This window comes from Rattus norvegicus, chromosome 1, assembly GCF_021556685.1.
Source record: "Rattus norvegicus strain SHRSP/BbbUtx chromosome 1, alternate assembly SHRSP_T2T, whole genome shotgun sequence".
Classification (NCBI taxonomy): Eukaryota; Metazoa; Chordata; class Mammalia; order Rodentia; family Muridae; genus Rattus; species Rattus norvegicus.
The window spans coordinates 121,544,697-121,571,417 of record NC_141534.1 but is presented as its reverse complement, the minus strand read 5'-3'; the positions used below and the strand labels follow the sequence as shown (position 1 = coordinate 121,571,417).

Here is a 26,721-nt window from a genome sequence, read left to right as displayed (position 1 = left end):
GGAGCTTCGCGAAATTTTTCACGAAACTCTCAGGCCACAGGGAACCTAGCCAGTAGGGTAGATTGAAGTTGAAGGTGTGGATTTGGCTACCAATTCCCTTCTATGTGTCATCACACAGCTTCATTCTTGATCTTACTAAAATTTACTTCAGTATTCATCAGAAAACAAATGCTATCAAGGAGATGGTTTCTGGAGCTCTTGGGACAGAGGAACGTGATGTCAATGGGATACTTGCAAACACCAACTGATCTAGTCACACGAATTTTGGTCACATTCTGAGTTTCATCACATGGCAATCACTGAGTGCTAACGCTCAGGGATTCATGGCCAAAATACATGTTGCTTTCTTCTGGGCAACAGATTCTCTTCAGCATTCACTTACCAGCTGTGGGAACTGATTGTTACCATGCAGTATGGAAATGGGGAGGAATGAACATAGCCTAGCACATAAAATCTGAAATGCACAAGTCTCATGAAAATTTGATTAAAGTATACGTAACTGTTCGTGTATTGTCCTTCCAATATTACTCAGGTAAATTCACCTTTGCCTTGGTTTCTGACAATGTTTAGCAATTGAAAGATTTGATCGGTGTATATGACAAAGAGCATGTGTCATCCCCTTCATCAATGATTTGGTTTTGGGTACCTATTGACCTATTGATCGCTTAGGGAAGTAACTTTCCATGTGTTGGGAATGTCAGCATGGAAGTGGATGTTGCAAGAGTGATTCTGCTAAGTGGCATCATACATTAGACTTCTTAAACAGCCTCCTTAAAATTAATATGATTGTATGAACTGAAGGGATACAATTGCCCTCACATCTTGCTCTTTCCTTTTTAGAGAGGACAGTCTTCAAATTCAAGCTAGGTCTACCCTTATTCCACACAAGAGCGCTGTGCCCTTGTACCCTCTGCACTTGCAAGTGAGGATTCAAATTCTGAGGCAGTGTTGGCAGCCCAGGTAAGCCATGGTGCAGGTGAAATTACATTATTGACAGTTGTGTCCTGCCTGTGTCTGGGTCAATGATGACAACAGAAAGTCAAGAACAGAATGATGACATAAAAATCATGCTCAATAGGATTACGCTGAGGCCCAACCAGGGAGCCAGGGTAACAAGCACTACTTAGTCTCTTTGAGGACCACTTGCGGGACTCATCTGAGCTGCTCTGATGACCTTGTGCTCTTTTCCCTCTGTGGGAACCTGGACAATCTTAGTGCAACTGTGCTGGCAAACACTGCCTGCCAACTAGCACCTAATCTCATAATCTGCTTGTGTGCAAGTCTGCAACACCAACCCTGTCATCATTACCCTCTCTGCTCTGATGTCTTGCAGTCACCTGGCATCACCCCTGCGGTCCAGTGGATCACTATTCCCAGGTGAGTGAAATGATCACGATTAATGGATTGAAATTCCTATAAGATATTCCTCAGTATTTTGACCAATAATTTCAGCCCATCAAAGTTTCTTAATTAAAAATAATGCAATCCCAGTCAGAAATGAATTTCACTTCTCAGTATGTTTTGTCCCTTTGAACTGCACTATTAAAAATGTAGAGAAGTTCCTTTCTACCTGTAGTTCATACAGCCATAAAATTGAATATCTTGGAAGAGATCCTAGATGATACTATCTACACAAATGGAGGGATCTGGAATATGAATATACCTTTTGAATTTGGAGAAATTTCAGTCCACACACAGGCTCACAAATCAAAGCTGGTGCACAGAGATGGATTTCCAATGGCAAGGGGAACCCAGGAATAAGACTTTAGTTTAGAGATGAAGAAATTGGCGATAAATTTTCTGCATCAAAAGACACTCCAAGAATTATTGCCCCAAAGGGAGCTTCGCGAAATTTTTCACGAAACTCTCAGGCCACAGGGAACCTAGCCAGTAGGGTAGATTGAAGTTGAAGGTGTGGATTTGGCTACCAATTCCCTTCTATGTGTCATCACACAGCTTCATTCTTGATCTTACTAAAATTTACTTCAGTATTCATCAGAAAACAAATGCTATCAAGGAGATGGTTTCTGGAGCTCTTGGGACAGAGGAACGTGATGTCAATGGGATACTTGCAAACACCAACTGATCTAGTCACACGAATTTTGGTCACATTCTGAGTTTCATCACATGGCAATCACTGAGTGCTAACGCTCAGGGATTCATGGCCAAAATACCTGTTGCTTTCTTCTGGGCAACAGATTCTCTTCAGCATTCACTTACCAGCTGTGGGAACTGATTGTTACCATGCAGTATGGAAATGGGGAGGAATGAACATAGCCTAGCACATAAAATCTGAAATGCACAAGTCTCATGAAAATTTGATTAAAGTATACGTAACTGTTCGTGTATTGTCCTTCCAATATTACTCAGGTAAATTCACCTTTGCCTTGGTTTCTGACAATGTTTAGCAATTGAAAGATTTGATCGGTGTATATGACAAAGAGCATGTGTCATCCCCTTCATCAATGATTTGGTTTTGGGTACCTATTGACCTATTGATCGCTTAGGGAAGTAACTTTCCATGTGTTGGGAATGTCAGCATGGAAGTGGATGTTGCAAGAGTGATTCTGCTAAGTGGCATCATACATTAGACTTCTTAAACAGCCTCCTTAAAATTAATATGATTGTATGAACTGAAGGGATACAATTGCCCTCACATCTTGCTCTTTCCTTTTTAGAGAGGACAGTCTTCAAATTCAAGCTAGGTCTACCCTTATTCCACACAAGAGCGCTGTGCCCTTGTACCCTCTGCACTTGCAAGTGAGGATTCAAATTCTGAGGCAGTGTTGGCAGCCCAGGTAAGCCATGGTGCAGGTGAAATTACATTATTGACAGTTGTGTCCTGCCTGTGTCTGGGTCAATGATGACAACAGAAAGTCAAGAACAGAATGATGACATAAAAATCATGCTCAATAGGATTACGCTGAGGCCCAACCAGGGAGCCAGGGTAACAAGCACTACTTAGTCTCTTTGAGGACCACTTGCGGGACTCATCTGAGCTGCTCTGATGACCTTGTGCTCTTTTCCCTCTGTGGGAACCTGGACAATCTTAGTGCAACTGTGCTGGCAAACACTGCCTGCCAACTAGCACCTAATCTCATAATCTGCTTGTGTGCAAGTCTGCAACACCAACCCTGTCTTCATTACCCTCTCTGCTCTGATGTCTTGCAGTCACCTGGCATCACCCCTGCGGTCCAGTGGATCACTATTCCCAGGTGAGTGAAATGATCACGATTAATGGATTGAAATTCCTATAAGATATTCCTCAGTATTTTGACCAATAATTTCAGCCCATCAAAGGTTTCTTAATTAAAAATAATGCAATCCCAGTCAGAAATGAATTTCACTTCTCAGTATGTTTTGTCCCTTTGAACTGCACTATTAAAAATGTAGAGAAATTCCTTTCTACCTGTAGTTCATACAGTCAAAAAATTGAATTTCTTGGAAGAGATCCTAGATGATACTATCTACACAAATGGAGGGATCTGGAATATGAATATACCTTTTGAATTTGGAGAAATTTCAGTCCACACACAGGCTCACAAATCAAAGCTGGTGCACAGAGATGGATTTCCAATGGCAAGGGGAACCCAGGAATAAGACTTTAGTTTAGAGATGAAGAAATTGGCGATAAATTTTCTGCATCAAAAGACACTCCAAGAATTATTGCCCCAAAGGGAGCTTCGCGAAATTTTTCACGAAACTCTCAGGCCACAGGGAACCTAGCCAGTAGGGTAGATTGAAGTTGAAGGTGTGGCTTTGGCTACCAATTCCCTTCTATGTGTCATCACACAGCTTCATTCTTGATCTTACTAAAATTTACTTCAGTATTCATCAGAAAACAAATGCTATCAAGGAGATGGTTTCTGGAGCTCTTGGGACAGAGGAACGTGATGTCAATGGGATAATTGCAAACACCAACTGATCTAGTCACACGAATTTTGGTCACATTCTGAGTTTCATCACATGGCAATCACTGAGTGCTAACGCTCAGGGATTCATGGCCAAAATACCTGTTGCTTTCTTCTGGGCAACAGATTCTCTTCAGCATTCACTTACCAGCTGTGGGAACTGATTGTTACCATGCAGTATGGAAATGGGGAGGAATGAACATAGCCTAGCACATAAAATCTGAAATGCACAAGTCTCATGAAAATTTGATTAAAGTATACGTAACTGTTCGTGTATTGTCCTTCCAATATTACTCAGGTAAATTCACCTTTGCCTTGGTTTCTGACAATGTTTAGCAATTGAAAGATTTGATCGGTGTATATGACAAAGAGCATGTGTCATCCCCTTCATCAATGATTTGGTTTTGGGTACCTATTGACCTATTGATCGCTTAGGGAAGTAACTTTCCATGTGTTGGGAATGTCAGCATGGAAGTGGATGTTGCAAGAGTGATTCTGCTAAGTGGCATCATACATTAGACTTCTTAAACAGCCTCCTTAAAATTAATATGATTGTATGAACTGAAGGGATACAATTGCCCTCACATCTTGCTCTTTCCTTTTTAGAGAGGACAGTCTTCAAATTCAAGCTAGGTCTACCCTTATTCCACACAAGAGCGCTGTGCCCTTGTACCCTCTGCACTTGCAAGTGAGGATTCAAATTCTGAGGCAGTGTTGGCAGCCCAGGTAAGCCATGGTGCAGGTGAAATTACATTATTGACAGTTGTGTCCTGCCTGTGTCTGGGTCAATGATGACAACAGAAAGTCAAGAACAGAATGATGACATAAAAATCATGCTCAATAGGATTACGCTGAGGCCCAACCAGGGAGCCAGGGTAACAAGCACTACTTAGTCTCTTTGAGGACCACTTGCGGGACTCATCTGAGCTGCTCTGATGACCTTGTGCTCTTTTCCCTCTGTGGGAACCTGGACAATCTTAGTGCAACTGTGCTGGCAAACACTGCCTGCCAACTAGCACCTAATCTCATAATCTGCTTGTGTGCAAGTCTGCAACACCAACCCTGTCATCATTACCCTCTCTGCTCTGATGTCTTGCAGTCACCTGGCATCACCCCTGCGGTCCAGTGGATCACTATTCCCAGGTGAGTGAAATGATCACGATTAATGGATTGAAATTCCTATAAGATATTCCTCAGTATTTTGACCAATAATTTCAGCCCATCAAAGGTTTCTTAATTAAAAATAATGCAATCCCAGTCAGAAATGAATTTCACTTCTCAGTATGTTTTGTCCCTTTGAACTGCACTATTAAAAATGTAGAGAAGTTCCTTTCTACCTGTAGTTCATACAGCCATAAAATTGAATATCTTGGAAGAGATCCTAGATGATACTATCTACACAAATGGAGGGATCTGGAATATGAATATACCTTTTGAATTTGGAGAAATTTCAGTCCACACACAGGCTCACAAATCAAAGCTGGTGCACAGAGATGGATTTCCAATGGCAAGGGGAACCCAGGAATAAGACTTTAGTTTAGAGATGAAGAAATTGGCGATAAATTTTCTGCATCAAAAGACACTCCAAGAATTATTGCCCCAAAGGGAGCTTCGCGAAATTTTTCACGAAACTCTCAGGCCACAGGGAACCTAGCCAGTAGGGTAGATTGAAGTTGAAGGTGTGGATTTGGCTACCAATTCCCTTCTATGTGTCATCACACAGCTTCATTCTTGATCTTACTAAAATTTACTTCAGTATTCATCAGAAAACAAATGCTATCAAGGAGATGGTTTCTGGAGCTCTTGGGACAGAGGAACGTGATGTCAATGGGATACTTGCAAACACCAACTGATCTAGTCACACGAATTTTGGTCACATTCTGAGTTTCATCACATGGCAATCACTGAGTGCTAATGCTCAGGGATTCATGGCCAAAATACCTGTTGCTTTCTTCTGGGCAACAGATTCTCTTCAGCATTCACTTACCAGCTGTGGGAACTGATTGTTACCATGCAGTATGGAAATGGGGAGGAATGAACATAGCCTAGCACATAAAATCTGAAATGCACAAGTCTCATGAAAATTTGATTAAAGTATACGTAACTGTTCGTGTATTGTCCTTCCAATATTACTCAGGTAAATTCACCTTTGCCTTGGTTTCTGACAATGTTTAGCAATTGAAAGATTTGATCGGTGTATATGACAAAGAGCATGTGTCATCCCCTTCATCAATGATTTGGTTTTGGGTACCTATTGACCTATTGATCGCTTAGGGAAGTAACTTTCCATGTGTTGGGAATGTCAGCATGGAAGTGGATGTTGCAAGAGGGATTCTGCTAAGTGGCATCATACATTAGACTTCTTAAACAGCCTCCTTAAAATTAATATGATTGTATGAACTGAAGGGATACAATTGCCCTCACATCTTGCTCTTTCCTTTTTAGAGAGGACAGTCTTCAAATTCAAGCTAGGTCTACCCTTATTCCACACAAGAGCGCTGTGCCCTTGTACCCTCTGCACTTGCAAGTGAGGATTCAAATTCTGAGGCAGTGTTGGCAGCCCAGGTAAGCCATGGTGCAGGTGAAATTACATTATTGACAGTTGTGTCCTGCCTGTGTCTGGGTCAATGATGACAACAGAAAGTCAAGAACAGAATGATGACATAAAAATCATGCTCAATAGGATTACGCTGAGGCCCAACCAGGGAGCCAGGGTAACAAGCACTACTTAGTCTCTTTGAGGACCACTTGCGGGACTCATCTGAGCTGCTCTGATGACCTTGTGCTCTTTTCCCTCTGTGGGAACCTGGACAATCTTAGTGCAACTGTGCTGGCAAACACTGGCTGCCAACTAGCACCTAATCTCATAATCTGCTTGTGTGCAAGTCTGCAACACCAACCCTGTCTTCATTACCCTCTCTGCTCTGATGTCTTGCAGTCACCTGGCATCACCCCTGCGGTCCAGTGGATCACTATTCCCAGGTGAGTGAAATGATCACGATTAATGGATTGAAATTCCTATAAGATATTCCTCAGTATTTTGACCAATAATTTCAGCCCATCAAAGGTTTCTTAATTAAAAATAATGCAATCCCAGTCAGAAATGAATTTCACTTCTCAGTATGTTTTGTCCCTTTGAACTGCACTATTAAAAATGTAGAGAAATTCCTTTCTACCTGTAGTTCATACAGTCAAAAAATTGAATTTCTTGGAAGAGATCCTAGATGATACTATCTACACAAATGGAGGGATCTGGAATATGAATATACCTTTTGAATTTGGAGAAATTTCAGTCCACACACAGGCTCACAAATCAAAGCTGGTGCACAGAGATGGATTTCCAATGGCAAGGGGAACCCAGGAATAAGACTTTAGTTTAGAGATGAAGAAATTGGCGATAAATTTTCTGCATCAAAAGACACTCCAAGAATTATTGCCCCAAAGGGAGCTTCGCGAAATTTTTCACGAAACTCTCAGGCCACAGGGAACCTAGCCAGTAGGGTAGATTGAAGTTGAAGGTGTGGCTTTGGCTACCAATTCCCTTCTATGTGTCATCACACAGCTTCATTCTTGATCTTACTAAAATTTACTTCAGTATTCATCAGAAAACAAATGCTATCAAGGAGATGGTTTCTGGAGCTCTTGGGACAGAGGAACGTGATGTCAATGGGATAATTGCAAACACCAACTGATCTAGTCACACGAATTTTGGTCACATTCTGAGTTTCATCACATGGCAATCACTGAGTGCTAACGCTCAGGGATTCATGGCCAAAATACCTGTTGCTTTCTTCTGGGCAACAGATTCTCTTCAGCATTCACTTACCAGCTGTGGGAACTGATTGTTACCATGCAGTATGGAAATGGGGAGGAATGAACATAGCCTAGCACATAAAATCTGAAATGCACAAGTCTCATGAAAATTTGATTAAAGTATACGTAACTGTTCGTGTATTGTCCTTCCAATATTACTCAGGTAAATTCACCTTTGCCTTGGTTTCTGACAATGTTTAGCAATTGAAAGATTTGATCGGTGTATATGACAAAGAGCATGTGTCATCCCCTTCATCAATGATTTGGTTTTGGGTACCTATTGACCTATTGATCGCTTAGGGAAGTAACTTTCCATGTGTTGGGAATGTCAGCATGGAAGTGGATGTTGCAAGAGTGATTCTGCTAAGTGGCATCATACATTAGACTTCTTAAACAGCCTCCTTTAAATTAATATGGTCGTATGAACTGAAGGGATACAATTGCCCTCACATCTTGCTCTTTCCTTTTTAGAGAGGACAGTCTTCAAATTCAAGCTAGGTCTACCCTTATTCCACACAAGAGCGCTGTGCCCTTGTACCCTCTGCACTTGCAAGTGAGGATTCAAATTCTGAGGCAGTGTTGGCAGCCCAGGTAAGCCATGGTGCAGGTGAAATTACATTATTGACAGTTGTGTCCTGCCTGTGTCTGGGTCAATGATGACAACAGAAAGTCAAGAACAGAATGATGACATAAAAATCATGCTCAATAGGATTACGCTGAGGCCCAACCAGGGAGCCAGGGTAACAAGCACTACTTAGTCTCTTTGAGGACCACTTGCGGGACTCATCTGAGCTGCTCTGATGACCTTGTGCTCTTTTCCCTCTGTGGGAACCTGGACAATCTTAGTGCAACTGTGCTGGCAAACACTGCCTGCCAACTAGCACCTAATCTCATAATCTGCTTGTGTGCAAGTCTGCAACACCAACCCTGTCTTCATTACCCTCTCTGCTCTGATGTCTTGCAGTCACCTGGCATCACCCCTGCGGTCCAGTGGATCACTATTCCCAGGTGAGTGAAATGATCACGATTAATGGATTGAAATTCCTATAAGATATTCCTCAGTATTTTGACCAATAATTTCAGCCCATCAAAGGTTTCTTAATTAAAAATAATGCAATCCCAGTCAGAAATGAATTTCACTTCTCAGTATGTTTTGTCCCTTTGAACTGCACTATTAAAAATGTAGAGAAATTCCTTTCTACCTGTAGTTCATACAGTCAAAAAATTGAATTTCTTGGAAGAGATCCTAGATGATACTATCTACACAAATGGAGGGATCTGGAATATGAATATACCTTTTGAATTTGGAGAAATTTCAGTCCACACACAGGCTCACAAATCAAAGCTGGTGCACAGAGATGGATTTCCAATGGCAAGGGGAACCCAGGAATAAGACTTTAGTTTAGAGATGAAGAAATTGGCGATAAATTTTCTGCATCAAAAGACACTCCAAGAATTATTGCCCCAAAGGGAGCTTCGCGAAATTTTTCACGAAACTCTCAGGCCACAGGGAACCTAGCCAGTAGGGTAGATTGAAGTTGAAGGTGTGGATTTGGCTACCAATTCCCTTCTATGTGTCATCAGACAGCTTCATTCTTGATCTTACTAAAATTTACTTCAGTATTCATCAGAAAACAAATGCTATCAAGGAGATGGTTTCTGGAGCTCTTGGGACAGAGGAACGTGATGTCAATGGGATACTTGCAAACACCAACTGATCTAGTCACACGAATTTTGGTCACATTCTGAGTTTCATCACATGGCAATCACTGAGTGCTAACGCTCAGGGATTCATGGCCAAAATACCTGTTGCTTTCTTCTGGGCAACAGATTCTCTTCAGCATTCACTTACCAGCTGTGGGAACTGATTGTTACCATGCAGTATGGAAATGGGGAGGAATGAACATAGCCTAGCACATAAAATCTGAAATGCACAAGTCTCATGAAAATTTGATTAAAGTATACGTAACTGTTCGTGTATTGTCCTTCCAATATTACTCAGGTAAATTCACCTTTGCCTTGGTTTCTGACAATGTTTAGCAATTGAAAGATTTGATCGGTGTATATGACAAAGAGCATGTGTCATCCCCTTCATCAATGATTTGGTTTTGGGTACCTATTGACCTATTGATCGCTTAGGGAAGTAACTTTCCATGTGTTGGGAATGTCAGCATGGAAGTGGATGTTGCAAGAGGGATTCTGCTAAGTGGCATCATACATTAGACTTCTTAAACAGCCTCCTTAAAATTAATATGATTGTATGAACTGAAGGGATACAATTGCCCTCACATCTTGCTCTTTCCTTTTTAGAGAGGACAGTCTTCAAATTCAAGCTAGGTCTACCCTTATTCCACACAAGAGCGCTGTGCCCTTGTACCCTCTGCACTTGCAAGTGAGGATTCAAATTCTGAGGCAGTGTTGGCAGCCAAGGTAAGCAATGGTGCAGGTGAAATTACATTATTGACAGTTGTGTCCTACCTGTGTCTGGGTCAATGATGACAACAGAAAGTCAAGAACAGAATGATGACATAAAAATCATGCTCAATAGGATTATGCTGAGGCCCAACCAGGGAGCCAGGTTAACAAGCACTACTTAGTCTCTTTGAGGACCACTTGCGGGACTCATCTGAGCTGCTCTGATGACCTTGTGCTCTTTTCCCTCTGTGGGAACCTGGACAATCTTAGTGCAACTGTGCTGGCAAACACTGCCTGCCAACTAGCACCTAGTCTCATAATCTGCTTGTGTGCAAGTCTGCAACACCAACCCTGTCATCATTACCCTCTCTGCTCTGATGTCTTGCAGTCACCTGGCATCACCCCTGCGGTCCAGTGGATCACTATTCCCAGGTGAGTGAAATGATCACGATTAATGGATTGAAATTCCTATAAGATATTCCTCAGTATTTTGACCAATAATTTCAGCCCATCAAAGGTTTCTTAATTAAAAATAATGCAATCCCAGTCAGAAATGAATTTCACTTCTCAGTATGTTTTGTCCCTTTGAACTGCACTATTAAAAATGTAGAGAAATTCCTTTCTACCTGTAGTTCATACAGCCATAAAATTGAATATCTTGGAAGAGATCCTAGATGATACTATCTACACAAATGGAGGGATCTGGAATATGAATATACCTTTTGAATTTGGAGAAATTTCAGTCCACACACAGGCTCACAAATCAAAGCTGGTGCACAGAGATGGATTTCCAATGGCAAGGGGAACCCAGGAATAAGACTTTAGTTTAGAGATGAAGAAATTGGCGATAAATTTTCTGCATCAAAAGACACTCCAAGAATTATTGCCCCAAAGGGAGCTTCGCGAAATTTTTCACGAAACTCTCAGGCCACAGGGAACCTAGCCAGTAGGGTAGATTGAAGTTGAAGGTGTGGATTTGGCTACCAATTCCCTTCTATGTGTCATCAGACAGCTTCATTCTTGATCTTACTAAAATTTACTTCAGTATTCATCAGAAAACAAATGCTATCAAGGAGATGGTTTCTGGAGCTCTTGGGACAGAGGAACGTGATGTCAATGGGATACTTGCAAACACCAACTGATCTAGTCACACGAATTTTGGTCACATTCTGAGTTTCATCACATGGCAATCACTGAGTGCTAACGCTCAGGGATTCATGGCCAAAATACATGTTGCTTTCTTCTGGGCAACAGATTCTCTTCAGCATTCACTTACCAGCTGTGGGAACTGATTGTTACCATGCAGTATGGAAATGGGGAGGAATGAACATAGCCTAGCACATAAAATCTGAAATGCACAAGTCTCATGAAAATTTGATTAAAGTATACGTAACTGTTCGTGTATTGTCCTTCCAATATTACTCAGGTAAATTCACCTTTGCCTTGGTTTCTGACAATGTTTAGCAATTGAAAGATTTGATCGGTGTATATGACAAAGAGCATGTGTCATCCCCTTCATCAATGATTTGGTTTTGGGTACCTATTGTCCTATTGATCGCTTAGGGAAGTAACTTTCCATGTGTTGGGAATGTCAGCATGGAAGTGGATGTTGCAAGAGTGATTCTGCTAAGTGGCATCATACATTAGACTTCTTAAACAGCCTCCTTAAAATTAATATGATCGTATGAACTGAAGGGATACAATTGCCCTCACATCTTGCTCTTTCCTTTTTAGAGAGGACAGTCTTCAAATTCAAGCTAGGTCTACCCTTATTCCACACAAGAGCGCTGTGCCCTTGTACCCTCTGCACTTGCAAGTGAGGATTCAAATTCTGAGGCAGTGTTGGCAGCCCAGGTAAGCCATGGTGCAGGTGAAATTACATTATTGACAGTTGTGTCCTGCCTGTGTCTGGGTCAATGATGACAACAGAAAGTCAAGAACAGAATGATGACATAAAAATCATGCTCAATAGGATTACGCTGAGGCCCAACCAGGGAGCCAGGGTAACAAGCACTACTTAGTCTCTTTGAGGACCACTTGCGGGACTCATCTGAGCTGCTCTGATGACCTTGTGCTCTTTTCCCTCTGTGGGAACCTGGACAATCTTAGTGCAACTGTGCTGGCAAACACTGCCTGCCAACTAGCACCTAATCTCATAATCTGCTTGTGTGCAAGTCTGCAACACCAACCCTGTCATCATTACCCTCTCTGCTCTGATGTCTTGCAGTCACCTGGCATCACCCCTGCGGTCCAGTGGATCACTATTCCCAGGTGAGTGAAATGATCACGATTAATGGATTGAAATTCCTATAAGATATTCCTCAGTATTTTGACCAATAATTTCAGCCCATCAAAGTTTCTTAATTAAAAATAATGCAATCCCAGTCAGAAATGAATTTCACTTCTCAGTATGTTTTGTCCCTTTGAACTGCACTATTAAAAATGTAGAGAAGTTCCTTTCTACCTGTAGTTCATACAGCCATAAAATTGAATATCTTGGAAGAGATCCTAGATGATACTATCTACACAAATGGAGGGATCTGGAATATGAATATACCTTTTGAATTTGGAGAAATTTCAGTCCACACACAGGCTCACAAATCAAAGCTGGTGCACAGAGATGGATTTCCAATGGCAAGGGGAACCCAGGAATAAGACTTTAGTTTAGAGATGAAGAAATTGGCGATAAATTTTCTGCATCAAAAGACACTCCAAGAATTATTGCCCCAAAGGGAGCTTCGCGAAATTTTTCACGAAACTCTCAGGCCACAGGGAACCTAGCCAGTAGGGTAGATTGAAGTTGAAGGTGTGGATTTGGCTACCAATTCCCTTCTATGTGTCATCACACAGCTTCATTCTTGATCTTACTAAAATTTACTTCAGTATTCATCAGAAAACAAATGCTATCAAGGAGATGGTTTCTGGAGCTCTTGGGACAGAGGAACGTGATGTCAATGGGATACTTGCAAACACCAACTGATCTAGTCACACGAATTTTGGTCACATTCTGAGTTTCATCACATGGCAATCACTGAGTGCTAACGCTCAGGGATTCATGGCCAAAATACCTGTTGCTTTCTTCTGGGCAACAGATTCTCTTCAGCATTCACTTACCAGCTGTGGGAACTGATTGTTACCATGCAGTATGGAAATGGGGAGGAATGAACATAGCCTAGCACATAAAATCTGAAATGCACAAGTCTCATGAAAATTTGATTAAAGTATACGTAACTGTTCGTGTATTGTCCTTCCAATATTACTCAGGTAAATTCACCTTTGCCTTGGTTTCTGACAATGTTTAGCAATTGAAAGATTTGATCGGTGTATATGACAAAGAGCATGTGTCATCCCCTTCATCAATGATTTGGTTTTGGGTACCTATTGACCTATTGATCGCTTAGGGAAGTAACTTTCCATGTGTTGGGAATGTCAGCATGGAAGTGGATGTTGCAAGAGGGATTCTGCTAAGTGGCATCATACATTAGACTTCTTAAACAGCCTCCTTCAAATTAATATGATTGTATGAACTGAAGGGATACAATTGCCCTCACATCTTGCTCTTTCCTTTTTAGAGAGGACAGTCTTCAAATTCAAGCTAGGTCTACCCTTATTCCACACAAGAGCGCTGTGCCCTTGTACCCTCTGCACTTGCAAGTGAGGATTCAAATTCTGAGGCAGTGTTGGCAGCCCAGGTAAGCCATGGTGCAGGTGAAATTACATTATTGACAGTTGTGTCCTGCCTGTGTCTGGGTCAATGATGACAACAGAAAGTCAAGAACAGAATGATGACATAAAAATCATGCTCAATAGGATTACCCTGAGGCCCAACCAGGGAGCCAGGGTAACAAGCACTACTTAGTCTCTTTGAGGACCACTTGCGGGACTCATCTGAGCTGCTCTGATGACCTTGTGCTCTTTTCCCTCTGTGGGAACCTGGACAATCTTAGTGCAACTGTGCTGGCAAACACTGCCTGCCAACTAGCACCTAATCTCATAATCTGCTTGTGTGCAAGTCTGCAACACCAACCCTGTCATCATTACCCTCTCTGCTCTGATGTCTTGCAGTCACCTGGCATCACCCCTGCGGTCCAGTGGATCACTATTCCCAGGTGAGTGAAATGATCACGATTAATGGATTGAAATTCCTATAAGATATTCCTCAGTATTTTGACCAATAATTTCAGCCCATCAAAGGTTTCTTAATTAAAAATAATGCAATCCCAGTCAGAAATGAATTTCACTTCTCAGTATGTTTTGTCCCTTTGAACTGCACTATTAAAAATGTAGAGAAATTCCTTTCTACCTGTAGTTCATACAGCCATAAAATTGAATATCTTGGAAGAGATCCTAGATGATACTATCTACACAAATGGAGGGATCTGGAATATGAATATACCTTTTGAATTTGGAGAAATTTCAGTCCACACACAGGCTCACAAATCAAAGCTGGTGCACAGAGATGGATTTCCAATGGCAAGGGGAACCCAGGAATAAGACTTTAGTTTAGAGATGAAGAAATTGGCGATAAATTTTCTGCATCAAAAGACACTCCAAGAATTATTGCCCCAAAGGGAGCTTCGCGAAATTTTTCACGAAACTCTCAGGCCACAGGGAACCTAGCCAGTAGGGTAGATTGAAGTTGAAGGTGTGGCTTTGGCTACCAATTCCCTTCTATGTGTCATCACACAGCTTCATTCTTGATCTTACTAAAATTTACTTCAGTATTCATCAGAAAACAAATGCTATCAAGGAGATGGTTTCTGGAGCTCTTGGGACAGAGGAACGTGATGTCAATGGGATAATTGCAAACACCAACTGATCTAGTCACACGAATTTTGGTCACATTCTGAGTTTCATCACATGGCAATCACTGAGTGCTAACGCTCAGGGATTCATGGCCAAAATACCTGTTGCTTTCTTCTGGGCAACAGATTCTCTTCAGCATTCACTTACCAGCTGTGGGAACTGATTGTTACCATGCAGTATGGAAATGGGGAGGAATGAACATAGCCTAGCACATAAAATCTGAAATGCACAAGTCTCATGAAAATTTGATTAAAGTATACGTAACTGTTCGTGTATTGTCCTTCCAATATTACTCAGGTAAATTCACCTTTGCCTTGGTTTCTGACAATGTTTAGCAATTGAAAGATTTGATCGGTGTATATGACAAAGAGCATGTGTCATCCCCTTCATCAATGATTTGGTTTTGGGTACCTATTGACCTATTGATCGCTTAGGGAAGTAACTTTCCATGTGTTGGGAATGTCAGCATGGAAGTGGATGTTGCAAGAGTGATTCTGCTAAGTGGCATCATACATTAGACTTCTTAAACAGCCTCCTTAAAATTAATATGATTGTATGAACTGAAGGGATACAATTGCCCTCACATCTTGCTCTTTCCTTTTTAGAGAGGACAGTCTTCAAATTCAAGCTAGGTCTACCCTTATTCCACACAAGAGCGCTGTGCCCTTGTACCCTCTGCACTTGCAAGTGAGGATTCAAATTCTGAGGCAGTGTTGGCAGCCCAGGTAAGCCATGGTGCAGGTGAAATTACATTATTGACAGTTGTGTCCTGCCTGTGTCTGGGTCAATGATGACAACAGAAAGTCAAGAACAGAATGATGACATAAAAATCATGCTCAATAGGATTACCCTGAGGCCCAACCAGGGAGCCAGGGTAACAAGCACTACTTAGTCTCTTTGAGGACCACTTGCGGGACTCATCTGAGCTGCTCTGATGACCTTGTGCTCTTTTCCCTCTGTGGGAACCTGGACAATCTTAGTGCAACTGTGCTGGCAAACACTGCCTGCCAACTAGCACCTAATCTCATAATCTGCTTGTGTGCAAGTCTGCAACACCAACCCTGTCATCATTACCCTCTCTGCTCTGATGTCTTGCAGTCACCTGGCATCACCCCTGCGGTCCAGTGGATCACTATTCCCAGGTGAGTGAAATGATCACGATTAATGGATTGAAATTCCTATAAGATATTCCTCAGTATTTTGACCAATAATTTCAGCCCATCAAAGGTTTCTTAATTAAAAATAATGCAATCCCAGTCAGAAATGAATTTCACTTCTCAGTATGTTTTGTCCCTTTGAACTGCACTATTAAAAATGTAGAGAAGTTCCTTTCTACCTGTAGTTCATACAGCCATAAAATTGAATATCTTGGAAGAGATCCTAGATGATACTATCTACACAAATGGAGGGATCTGGAATATGAATATACCTTTTGAATTTGGAGAAATTTCAGTCCACACACAGGCTCACAAATCAAAGCTGGTGCACAGAGATGGATTTCCAATGGCAAGGGGAACCCAGGAATAAGACTTTAGTTTAGAGATGAAGAAATTGGCGATAAATTTTCTGCATCAAAAGACACTCCAAGAATTATTGCCCCAAAGGGAGCTTCGCGAAATTTTTCACGAAACTCTCAGGCCACAGGGAACCTAGCCAGTAGGGTAGATTGAAGTTGAAGGTGTGGCTTTGGCTACCAATTCCCTTCTATGTGTCATCACACAGCTTCATTCTTGATCTTACTAAAATTTACTTCAGTATTCATCAGAAAACAAATGCTATCAAGGAGATGGTTTCTGGAGCTCTTGGGACAGAGGAACGTGATGTCAATGGGATAATTGCAAACACACCTGATCTAGTCACACGAATTTTGGTCACATTCTGAGTTTCATCACATGGCAATCACTGAGTGCTAACGCTCAGGGATTCATGGCCAAAATACCTGTTGCTTTCTTCTGGGCAACAGATTCTCTTCAGCATTCACTTACCAGCTGTGGGAACTGATTGTTACCATGCAGTATGGAAATGGGGAGGAATGAACATAGCCTAGCACATAAAATCTGAAATGCACAAGTCTCATGAAAATTTGATTAAAGTATACGTAACTGTTCGTGTATTGTCCTTCCAATATTACTCAGGTAAATTCACCTTTGCCTTGGTTTCTGACAATGTTTAGCAATTGAAAGATTTGATCGGTGTATATGACAAAGAGCATGTGTCATCCCCTTCATCAATGATTTGGTTTTGGGTACCTATTGACCTATTGATCGCTTAGGGAAGTAACTTTCCATGTGTTGGGAATGTCAGCATGGAAGTGGATGTTGCAAGAGGGATTCTGCTAAGTGGCATCATACATTAGACTTCTTAAACAGCCTCCTTTAAATTAATATGATCGTATGAACTGAAGGGATACAATTGCCCTCACATCTTGCTCTTTCCTTTTTAGAGAGGACAGTCTTCAAATTCAAGCTAGGTCTACCCTTATTCCACACAAGAGCGCTGTGCCCTTGTACCCTCTGCACTTGCAAGTGAGGATTCAAATTCTGAGGCAGTGTTGGCAGCCCAGGTAAGCCATGGTGCAGGTGAAATTACATTATTGACAGTTGTGTCCTGCCTGTGTCTGGGTCAATGATGACAACAGAAAGTCAAGAACAGAATGATGACATAAAAATCATGCTCAATAGGATTACGCTGAGGCCCAACCAGGGAGCCAGGGTAACAAGCACTACTTAGTCTCTTTGAGGACCACTTGCGGGACTCATCTGAGCTGCTCTGATGACCTTGTGCTCTTTTCCCTCTGTGGGAACCTGGACAATCTTAGTGCAACTGTGCTGGCAAACACTGCCTGCCAACTAGCACCTAATCTCATAATCTGCTTGTGTGCAAGTCTGCAACACCAACCCTGTCTTCATTACCCTCTCTGCTCTGATGTCTTGCAGTCACCTGGCATCACCCCTGCGGTCCAGTGGATCACTATTCCCAGGTGAGTGAAATGATCACGATTAATGGATTGAAATTCCTATAAGATATTCCTCAGTATTTTGACCAATAATTTCAGCCCATCAAAGGTTTCTTAATTAAAAATAATGCAATCCCAGTCAGAAATGAATTTCACTTCTCAGTATGTTTTGTCCCTTTGAACTGCACTATTAAAAATGTAGAGAAATTCCTTTCTACCTGTAGTTCATACAGTCAAAAAATTGAATTTCTTGGAAGAGATCCTAGATGATACTATCTACACAAATGGAGGGATCTGGAATATGAATATACCTTTTGAATTTGGAGAAATTTCAGTCCACACACAGGCTCACAAATCAAAGCTGGTGCACAGAGATGGATTTCCAATGGCAAGGGGAACCCAGGAATAAGACTTTAGTTTAGAGATGAAGAAATTGGCGATAAATTTTCTGCATCAAAAGACACTCCAAGAATTATTGCCCCAAAGGGAGCTTCGCGAAATTTTTCACGAAACTCTCAGGCCACAGGGAACCTAGCCAGTAGGGTAGATTGAAGTTGAAGGTGTGGCTTTGGCTACCAATTCCCTTCTATGTGTCATCACACAGCTTCATTCTTGATCTTACTAAAATTTACTTCAGTATTCATCAGAAAACAAATGCTATCAAGGAGATGGTTTCTGGAGCTCTTGGGACAGAGGAACGTGATGTCAATGGGATAATTGCAAACACCAACTGATCTAGTCACACGAATTTTGGTCACATTCTGAGTTTCATCACATGGCAATCACTGAGTGCTAACGCTCAGGGATTCATGGCCAAAATACCTGTTGCTTTCTTCTGGGCAACAGATTCTCTTCAGCATTCACTTACCAGCTGTGGGAACTGATTGTTACCATGCAGTATGGAAATGGGGAGGAATGAACATAGCCTAGCACATAAAATCTGAAATGCACAAGTCTCATGAAAATTTGATTAAAGTATACGTAACTGTTCGTGTATTGTCCTTCCAATATTACTCAGGTAAATTCACCTTTGCCTTGGTTTCTGACAATGTTTAGCAATTGAAAGATTTGATCGGTGTATATGACAAAGAGCATGTGTCATCCCCTTCATCAATGATTTGGTTTTGGGTACCTATTGACCTATTGATCGCTTAGGGAAGTAACTTTCCATGTGTTGGGAATGTCAGCATGGAAGTGGATGTTGCAAGAGGGATTCTGCTAAGTGGCGTCATACATTAGACTTCTTAAACAGCCTCCTTTAAATTAATATGATCGTATGAACTGAAGGGATACAATTGCCCTCACATCTTGCTCTTTCCTTTTTAGAGAGGACAGTCTTCAAATTCAAGCTAGGTCTACCCTTATTCCACACAAGAGCGCTGTGCCCTTGTACCCTCTGCACTTGCAAGTGAGGATTCAAATTCTGAGGCAGTGTTGGCAGCCAAGGTAAGCAATGGTGCAGGTGAAATTACATTATTGACAGTTGTGTCCTACCTGTGTCTGGGTCAATGATGACAACAGAAAGTCAAGAACAGAATGATGACATAAAAATCATGCTCAATAGGATTACGCTGAGGCCCAACCAGGGAGCCAGGTTAACAAGCACTACTTAGTCTCTTTGAGGACCACTTGCGGGACTCATCTGAGCTGCTCTGATGACCTTGTGCTCTTTTCCCTCTGTGGGAACCTGGACAATCTTAGTGCAACTGTGCTGGCAAACACTGCCTGCCAACTAGCACCTAATCTCATAATCTGCTTGTGTGCAAGTCTGCAACACCAACCCTGTCATCATTACCCTCTCTGCTCTGATGTCTTGCAGTCACCTGGCATCACCCCTGCGGTCCAGTGGATCACTATTCCCAGGTGAGTGAAATGATCACGATTAATGGATTGAAATTCCTATAAGATATTCCTCAGTATTTTGACCAATAATTTCAGCCCATCAAAGGTTTCTTAATTAAAAATAATGCAATCCCAGTCAGAAATGAATTTCACTTCTCAGTATGTTTTGTCCCTTTGAACTGCACTATTAAAAATGTAGAGAAATTCCTTTCTACCTGTAGTTCATACAGCCATAAAATTGAATATCTTGGAAGAGATCCTAGATGATACTATCTACACAAATGGAGGGATCTGGAATATGAATATACCTTTTGAATTTGGAGAAATTTCAGTCCACACACAGGCTCACAAATCAAAGCTGGTGCACAGAGATGGATTTCCAATGGCAAGGGGAACCCAGGAATAAGACTTTAGTTTAGAGATGAAGAAATTGGCGATAAATTTTCTGCATCAAAAGACACTCCAAGAATTATTGCCCCAAAGGGAGCTTCGCGAAATTTTTCACGAAACTCTCAGGCCACAGGGAACCTAGCCAGTAGGGTAGATTGAAGTTGAAGGTGTGGCTTTGGCTACCAATTCCCTTCTATGTGTCATCACACAGCTTCATTCTTGATCTTACTAAAATTTACTTCAGTATTCATCAGAAAACAAATGCTATCAAGGAGATGGTTTCTGGAGCTCTTGGGACAGAGGAACGTGATGTCAATGGGATAATTGCAAACACCAACTGATCTAGTCACACGAATTTTGGTCACATTCTGAGTTTCATCACATGGCAATCACTGAGTGCTAACGCTCAGGGATTCATGGCCAAAATACCTGTTGCTTTCTTCTGGGCAACAGATTCTCTTCAGCATTCACTTACCAGCTGTGGGAACTGATTGTTACCATGCAGTATGGAAATGGGGAGGAATGAACATAGCCTAGCACATAAAATCTGAAATGCACAAGTCTCATGAAAATTTGATTAAAGTATACGTAACTGTTCGTGTATTGTCCTTCCAATATTACTCAGGTAAATTCACCTTTGCCTTGGTTTCTGACAATGTTTAGCAATTGAAAGATTTGATCGGTGTATATGACAAAGAGCATGTGTCATCCCCTTCATCAATGATTTGGTTTTGGGTACCTATTGACCTATTGATCGCTTAGGGAAGTAACTTTCCATGTGTTGGGAATGTCAGCATGGAAGTGGATGTTGCAAGAGTGATTCTGCTAAGTGGCATCATACATTAGACTTCTTAAACAGCCTCCTTAAAATTAACAGGATTGTATGAACTGAAGGGATACAATTGCCCTCACATCTTGCTCTTTCCTTTTTAGAGAGGACAGTCTTCAAATTCAAGCTAGGTCTACCCTTATTCCACACAAGAGCGCTGTGCCCTTGTACCCTCTGCACTTGCAAGTGAGGATTCAAATTCTGAGGCAGTGTTGGCAGCCAAGGTAAGCAATGGTGCAGGTGAAATTACATTATTGACAGTTGTGTCCTACCTGTGTCTGGGTCAATGATGACAACAGAAAGTCAAGAACAGAATGATGACATAAAAATCATGCTCAATAGGATTACGCTGAGGCCCAACCAGGGAGACAGGTTAACAAGCACTACTTAGTCTCTTTGAGGACCACTTGCGGGACTCATCTGAGCTGCTCTGATGACCTTGTGCTCTTTTCCCTCTGTGGGAACCTGGACAATCTTAGTGCAACTGTGCTGGCAAACACTGCCTGCCAACTAGCACCTAATCTCATAATCTGCTTGTGTGCAAGTCTGCAACACCAACCCTGTCATCATTACCCTCTCTGCTCTGATGTCTTGCAGTCACCTGGCATCACCCCTGCGGTCCAGTGCATCACTATTCCCAGGTGAGTGAAATGATCACGATTAATGGATTGAAATTCCTATAAGATATTCCTCAGTATTTTGACCAATAATTTCAGCCCATCAAAGGTTTCTTAATTAAAAATAATGCAATCCCAGTCAGAAATGAATTTCACTTCTCAGTATGTTTTGTCCCTTTGAACTGCACTATTAAAAATGTAGAGAAATTCCTTTCTACCTGTAGTTCATACAGCCATAAAATTGAATATCTTGGAAGAGATCCTAGATGATACTATCTACACAAATGGAGGGATCTGGAATATGAATATACCTTTTGAATTTGGAGAAATTTCAGTCCACACACAGGCTCACAAATCAAAGCTGGTGCACAGAGATGGATTTCCAATGGCAAGGGGAACCCAGGAATAAGACTTTAGTTTAGAGATGAAGAAATTGGCGATAAATTTTCTGCATCAAAAGACACTCCAAGAATTATTGCCCCAAAGGGAGCTTCGCGAAATTTTTCACGAAACTCTCAGGCCACAGGGAACCTAGCCAGTAGGGTAGATTGAAGTTGAAGGTGTGGATTTGGCTACCAATTCCCTTCTATGTGTCATCACACAGCTTCATTCTTGATCTTACTAAAATTTACTTCAGTATTCATCAGAAAACAAATGCTATCAAGGAGATGGTTTCTGGAGATCTTGGGACAGAGGAACGTGATGTCAATGGGATAATTGCAAACACCAACTGATCTAGTCAAACGAATTTTGGTCACTCTGAGTTTCATCACATGGCAATCACTGAGTGCTAACGCTCAGGGATTCATGGCCAAAATACCTGTTGCTTTCTTCTGGGCAACAGATTCTCTTCAGCATTCACTTACCAGCTGTGGGAACTGATTGTTACCATGCAGTATGGAAATGGGGAGGAATGAACATAGCCTAGCACATAAAATCTGAAATGCACAAGTCTCATGAAAATTTGATTAAAGTATACGTAACTGTTCGTGTATTGTCCTTCCAATATTACTCAGGTAAATTCACCTTTGCCTTGGTTTCTGACAATGTTTAGCAATTGAAAGATTTGATCGGTGTATATGACAAAGAGCATGTGTCATCCCCTTCATCAATGATTTGGTTTTGGGTACCTATTAACCTATTGATCGCTTAGGGAAGTAACTTTCCATGTGTTGGGAATGTCAGCATGGAAGTGGATGTTGCAAGAGTGATTCTGCGAAGTGGCATTATACATTAGACTTCTTAAACAGTCTCCTTAAAATTAACATGATTGTATGAACTGAAGGGATACAATTGCCCTCACATCTTGCTCTTTCCTTTTTAGAGAGGACAGTCTTCAAATTCAAGCTAGGTCTACCCTTATTCCACACAAGAGCGCTGTGCCCTTGTACCCTCTGCACTTGCAAGTGAGGATTCAAATTCTGAGGCAGTGTTGGCAGCCAAGGTAAGCAATGGTGCAGGTGAAATTACATTATTGACAGTTGTGTCCTACCTGTGTCTGGGTCAATGATGACAACAGAAAGTCAAGAACAGAATGATGACATAAAAATCATGCTCAATAGGATTACGCTGAGGCCCAACCAGGGAGCCAGGGTAACAAGCACTACTTAGTCTCTTTGAGGACCACTTGCGGGACTCATCTGAGCTGCTCTGATGACCTTGTGCTCTTTTCCCTCTGTGGGAACCTGGACAATCTTAGTGCAACTGTGCTGGCAAACACTGTCTGCCAACTAGCACCTAATCTCATAATCTGCTTGTGTGCAAGTCTGCAACACCAACCCTGTCATCATTACCCTCTCTGCTCTGATGTCTTGCAGTCACCTGGCATCACCCCTGCGGTCCAGTGGATCACTATTCCCAGGTGAGTGAAATGATCACGATTAATGGATTGAAATTCCTATAAGATATTCCTCAGTATTTTGACCAATAATTTCAGCCCATCAAAGGTTTCTTAATTAAAAATAATGCAATCCCAGTCAGAAATGAATTTCACTTCTCAGTATGTTTTGTCCCTTTGAACTGCACTATTAAAAATGTAGAGAAATTCCTTTCTACCTGTAGTTCATACAGCCATAAAATTGAATATCTTGGAAGAGATCCTAGATGATACTATCTACACAAATGGAGGGATCTGGAATATGAATATACCTTTTGAATTTGGAGAAATTTCAGTCCACACACAGGCTCACAAATCAAAGCTGGTGCACAGAGATGGATTTCCAATGGCAAGGGGAACCCAGGAATAAGACTTTAGTTTAGAGATGAAGAAATTGGCGATAAATTTTCTGCATCAAAAGACACTCCAAGAATTATTGCCCCAAAGGGAGCTTCGCGAAATTTTTCACGAAACTCTCAGGCCACAGGGAACCTAGCCAGTAGGGTAGATTGAAGTTGAAGGTGTGGCTTTGGCTACCAATTCCCTTCTATGTGTCATCACACAGCTTCATTCTTGATCTTACTAAAATTTACTTCAGTATTCATCAGAAAACAAATGCTATCAAGGAGATGGTTTCTGGAGCTCTTGGGACAGAGGAACGTGATGTCAATGGGATAATTGCAAACACCAACTGATCTAGTCACACGAATTTTGGTCACATTCTGAGTTTCATCACATGGCAATCACTGAGTGCTAACGCTCAGGGATTCATGGCCAAAATACCTGTTGCTTTCTTCTGGGCAACAGATTCTCTTCAGCATTCACTTACCAGCTGTGGGAACTGATTGTTACCATGCAGTATGGAAATGGGGAGGAATGAACATAGCCTAGCACATAAAATCTGAAATGCACAAGTCTCATGAAAATTTGATTAAAGTATACGTAACTGTTCGTGTATTGTCCTTCCAATATTACTCAGGTAAATTCACCTTTGCCTTGGTTTCTGACAATGTTTAGCAATTGAAAGATTTGATCGGTGTATATGACAAAGAGCATGTGTCATCCCCTTCATCAATGATTTGGTTTTGGGTACCTATTGACCTATTGATCGCTTAGGGAAGTAACTTTCCATGTGTTGGGAATGTCAGCATGGAAGTGGATGTTGCAAGAGGGATTCTGCTAAGTGGCATCATACATTAGACTTCTTAAACAGCCTCCTTCAAATTAATATGATTGTATGAACTGAAGGGATACAATTGCCCTCACATCTTGCTCTTTCCTTTTTAGAGAGGACAGTCTTCAAATTCAAGCTAGGTCTACCCTTATTCCACACAAGAGCGCTGTGCCCTTGTACCCTCTGCACTTGCAAGTGAGGATTCAAATTCTGAGGCAGTGTTGGCAGCCCAGGTAAGCCATGGTGCAGGTGAAATTACATTATTGACAGTTGTGTCCTGCCTGTGTCTGGGTCAATGATGACAACAGAAAGTCAAGAACAGAATGATGACATAAAAATCATGCTCAATAGGATTACCCTGAGGCCCAACCAGGGAGCCAGGGTAACAAGCACTACTTAGTCTCTTTGAGGACCACTTGCGGGACTCATCTGAGCTGCTCTGATGACCTTGTGCTCTTTTCCCTCTGTGGGAACCTGGACAATCTTAGTGCAACTGTGCTGGCAAACACTGCCTGCCAACTAGCACCTAATCTCATAATCTGCTTGTGTGCAAGTCTGCAACACCAACCCTGTCATCATTACCCTCTCTGCTCTGATGTCTTGCAGTCACCTGGCATCACCCCTGCGGTCCAGTGGATCACTATTCCCAGGTGAGTGAAATGATCACGATTAATGGATTGAAATTCCTATAAGATATTCCTCAGTATTTTGACCAATAATTTCAGCCCATCAAAGGTTTCTTAATTAAAAATAATGCAATCCCAGTCAGAAATGAATTTCACTTCTCAGTATGTTTTGTCCCTTTGAACTGCACTATTAAAAATGTAGAGAAATTCCTTTCTACCTGTAGTTCATACAGCCATAAAATTGAATATCTTGGAAGAGATCCTAGATGATACTATCTACACAAATGGAGGGATCTGGAATATGAATATACCTTTTGAATTTGGAGAAATTTCAGTCCACACACAGGCTCACAAATCAAAGCTGGTGCACAGAGATGGATTTCCAATGGCAAGGGGAACCCAGGAATAAGACTTTAGTTTAGAGATGAAGAAATTGGCGATAAATTTTCTGCATCAAAAGACACTCCAAGAATTATTGCCCCAAAGGGAGCTTCGCGAAATTTTTCACGAAACTCTCAGGCCACAGGGAACCTAGCCAGTAGGGTAGATTGAAGTTGAAGGTGTGGCTTTGGCTACCAATTCCCTTCTATGTGTCATCACACAGCTTCATTCTTGATCTTACTAAAATTTACTTCAGTATTCATCAGAAAACAAATGCTATCAAGGAGATGGTTTCTGGAGCTCTTGGGACAGAGGAACGTGATGTCAATGGGATAATTGCAAACACCAACTGATCTAGTCACACGAATTTTGGTCACATTCTGAGTTTCATCACATGGCAATCACTGAGTGCTAACGCTCAGGGATTCATGGCCAAAATACCTGTTGCTTTCTTCTGGGCAACAGATTCTCTTCAGCATTCACTTACCAGCTGTGGGAACTGATTGTTACCATGCAGTATGGAAATGGGGAGGAATGAACATAGCCTAGCACATAAAATCTGAAATGCACAAGTCTCATGAAAATTTGATTAAAGTATACGTAACTGTTCGTGTATTGTCCTTCCAATATTACTCAGGTAAATTCACCTTTGCCTTGGTTTCTGACAATGTTTAGCAATTGAAAGATTTGATCGGTGTATATGACAAAGAGCATGTGTCATCCCCTTCATCAATGATTTGGTTTTGGGTACCTATTGACCTATTGATCGCTTAGGGAAGTAACTTTCCATGTGTTGGGAATGTCAGCATGGAAGTGGATGTTGCAAGAGGGATTCTGCTAAGTGGCATCATACATTAGACTTCTTAAACAGCCTCCTTCAAATTAATATGATTGTATGAACTGAAGGGATACAATTGCCCTCACATCTTGCTCTTTCCTTTTTAGAGAGGACAGTCTTCAAATTCAAGCTAGGTCTACCCTTATTCCACACAAGAGCGCTGTGCCCTTGTACCCTCTGCACTTGCAAGTGAGGATTCAAATTCTGAGGCAGTGTTGGCAGCCCAGGTAAGCCATGGTGCAGGTGA

The 26,721-nt window shown here is 41.6% G+C and overlaps 14 non-coding genes across 14 annotated transcripts; all 14 read left to right on the top strand.

The window, feature by feature from the left end:
- The first annotated feature begins 1,016 nt into the window (after nt 1-1,016).
- LOC134485346 (small nucleolar RNA SNORD115) lies at nt 1,017-1,094 on the top strand. Its single transcript, XR_015656283.1, has one exon. It is a non-coding gene; the product is annotated as a small nucleolar RNA SNORD115 (small nucleolar RNA).
- Nucleotides 1,095-2,854: 1,760 nt separating this feature from the next.
- LOC134485345 (small nucleolar RNA SNORD115) lies at nt 2,855-2,932 on the top strand. The gene has a single exon (XR_015656281.1). It is a non-coding gene; the product is annotated as a small nucleolar RNA SNORD115 (small nucleolar RNA).
- A 1,761-nt stretch (nt 2,933-4,693) lies between these two features.
- Nucleotides 4,694-4,771, top strand: LOC134485344 (small nucleolar RNA SNORD115). Its single transcript, XR_015656280.1, has one exon. It is a non-coding gene; the product is annotated as a small nucleolar RNA SNORD115 (small nucleolar RNA).
- Nucleotides 4,772-6,532: 1,761 nt separating this feature from the next.
- LOC134485343 (small nucleolar RNA SNORD115) lies at nt 6,533-6,610 on the top strand. The gene has a single exon (XR_015656279.1). It is a non-coding gene; the product is annotated as a small nucleolar RNA SNORD115 (small nucleolar RNA).
- Nucleotides 6,611-8,371: 1,761 nt separating this feature from the next.
- LOC134485342 (small nucleolar RNA SNORD115) lies at nt 8,372-8,449 on the top strand. Its single transcript, XR_015656278.1, has one exon. It is a non-coding gene; the product is annotated as a small nucleolar RNA SNORD115 (small nucleolar RNA).
- Nucleotides 8,450-10,210: 1,761 nt separating this feature from the next.
- Nucleotides 10,211-10,288, top strand: LOC134485341 (small nucleolar RNA SNORD115). Its single transcript, XR_015656493.1, has one exon. It is a non-coding gene; the product is annotated as a small nucleolar RNA SNORD115 (small nucleolar RNA).
- Nucleotides 10,289-12,049: 1,761 nt separating this feature from the next.
- LOC134485380 (small nucleolar RNA SNORD115) lies at nt 12,050-12,127 on the top strand. The gene has a single exon (XR_015656277.1). It is a non-coding gene; the product is annotated as a small nucleolar RNA SNORD115 (small nucleolar RNA).
- Nucleotides 12,128-13,887: 1,760 nt separating this feature from the next.
- Nucleotides 13,888-13,965, top strand: LOC134485340 (small nucleolar RNA SNORD115). The gene has a single exon (XR_015656591.1). It is a non-coding gene; the product is annotated as a small nucleolar RNA SNORD115 (small nucleolar RNA).
- A 1,761-nt stretch (nt 13,966-15,726) lies between these two features.
- LOC134485339 (small nucleolar RNA SNORD115) lies at nt 15,727-15,804 on the top strand. Its single transcript, XR_015656590.1, has one exon. It is a non-coding gene; the product is annotated as a small nucleolar RNA SNORD115 (small nucleolar RNA).
- A 1,760-nt stretch (nt 15,805-17,564) lies between these two features.
- Nucleotides 17,565-17,642, top strand: LOC134485338 (small nucleolar RNA SNORD115). The gene has a single exon (XR_015656276.1). It is a non-coding gene; the product is annotated as a small nucleolar RNA SNORD115 (small nucleolar RNA).
- Nucleotides 17,643-19,403: 1,761 nt separating this feature from the next.
- On the top strand, nt 19,404-19,481 carry LOC134485337 (small nucleolar RNA SNORD115). The gene has a single exon (XR_015656275.1). It is a non-coding gene; the product is annotated as a small nucleolar RNA SNORD115 (small nucleolar RNA).
- Nucleotides 19,482-21,242: 1,761 nt separating this feature from the next.
- Nucleotides 21,243-21,320, top strand: LOC134485336 (small nucleolar RNA SNORD115). The gene has a single exon (XR_015656274.1). It is a non-coding gene; the product is annotated as a small nucleolar RNA SNORD115 (small nucleolar RNA).
- Nucleotides 21,321-23,079: 1,759 nt separating this feature from the next.
- LOC134485335 (small nucleolar RNA SNORD115) lies at nt 23,080-23,157 on the top strand. The gene has a single exon (XR_015656273.1). It is a non-coding gene; the product is annotated as a small nucleolar RNA SNORD115 (small nucleolar RNA).
- Nucleotides 23,158-24,918: 1,761 nt separating this feature from the next.
- Nucleotides 24,919-24,996, top strand: LOC134485383 (small nucleolar RNA SNORD115). The gene has a single exon (XR_015656589.1). It is a non-coding gene; the product is annotated as a small nucleolar RNA SNORD115 (small nucleolar RNA).
- The last annotated feature ends 1,725 nt before the right edge of the window (nt 24,997-26,721 follow it).